The sequence below is a fragment of the Sinocyclocheilus anshuiensis genome, unplaced genomic scaffold (assembly GCF_001515605.1).
Source record: "Sinocyclocheilus anshuiensis isolate Anshui unplaced genomic scaffold, SAMN03320099.WGS_v1.1 scaffold3790, whole genome shotgun sequence".
In the NCBI taxonomy this organism is placed as follows: Eukaryota; Metazoa; Chordata; class Actinopteri; order Cypriniformes; family Cyprinidae; genus Sinocyclocheilus; species Sinocyclocheilus anshuiensis.
The window spans coordinates 26,607-28,134 of record NW_015552837.1 but is presented as its reverse complement, the minus strand read 5'-3'; positions in this window follow the sequence as shown (position 1 = coordinate 28,134).

Sequence of the window (1,528 nt, the reverse complement as noted above, 5' to 3'; positions counted from 1 at the left end):
TCAACACAAATCAAGTACTTGAGTAAAAGTACAGATCCGTATAATAAAATATTACTCCAGTAAAAGTACTCAGTTTTCAATTTTACTCGAGTGAAAGTACAAAAGTACTTGATATTTATGTACTTAAGTAAAAAGTACCAATAGATTAATGTTTATTTGGCAGTTTTATATAGGCTACTTAAATAATTTAATTTTATATTAGCATTTATTTTTTTATGATCCTACTGCTCAAAATACCTGGGATTTTCCCCAAATAACCAATAAGGAAATAATTAATATCATAAGGAAAATATAATTCGATTTTCATAATGATTTTTTTCTTCTTAAACCTTGTCTGTGGTGTAAAAAGACCCCTGGCCAAATGCCCCCAGAGGGCATCACTTCCCACTTTGATAATTATTGTAGTTACCATGTTCTGAACCCGTGTCACATCATTTCTTTTTCCCTCAGATATAATCTATCTAGGTTGTTGAATAAACATCAGCTGAGATCCAAGGATCGTTGGTGAATGTAAAGACAAGGCTGAAGCCTGGTGCAGACTTAAGGGTTGCAGAAGCATTCTAGCTCATATCCTCATCTTCTCAGAATCTAACAGAACCGCCGACTGAAGGTGTGTCACTGATGTGAGGCCTTTATCTTCTATCGAGGTCACTCCTCTGGGATTTCAAAGAGCCAATGGTGTCTTGAACTTTTGGAGGGAAAGTTTACGACTCTTTGTCTCAGAGCATGGTATTTTGCATATGTAATTCGACTGGGTGTTGATGCAAAAACTACTAAAGATTCTTAGAACACTAATATATTGCCTATGTACCAACATATAATATACACTCTTGTTTAGATCATCAGAAGACGAATTCATAGATACTAAACATGGTATAGGTAAGATTACATGAACGAGTGGTTCTATCATAAGCATGCATAAAACAGTATACAATACAAAGACAATATACAAGAACAGTAATAATAAACAAAAAGGACCTGAGGATATGCGTGTTCATTTAAAGAAAGGTTTGTCTATGAATTAATTAGAGAACAGTCCATTTCTCTGGGCATTATGTGTCTTTCCTATGAGGAAAATGAGTGAGAGTTGCTCTGCCTGCATTCCTTTGGGCAATAAAACCAGTGATATCAGCATTGGTTGCTATGGAACCAGAGGCCTGTTCTGCCTTTCTGAGGTGTTAGATGCATTTCGAGGGAAGGGTCCATAGACCCTCATAGTTGGTTTGTTGATTGAGGGGTGTTACAGAGTATTTGTTAAATATAACTAAAAAAATTGTGTGTCTGATGAGGACGCTACAAGCGCTTTATACAATGCTGGTTGTGACAAAGCAGCTTTACAGTGTCAAACAGGAAAATAGTTTGTCAATGATGCAAGAAGACAATAACAGAGACATTTTTAAGCTAAAGTCAGTTCATTGATGATTCAGTGATGTCATCATCCAGTTCAGCTCTCTTCCAATAGTGTCTGTGCAATCAGTCCCCAACTAAGCAAGCCAAAGGCGACTGTGGCAAGGAACCAAAACTCCAT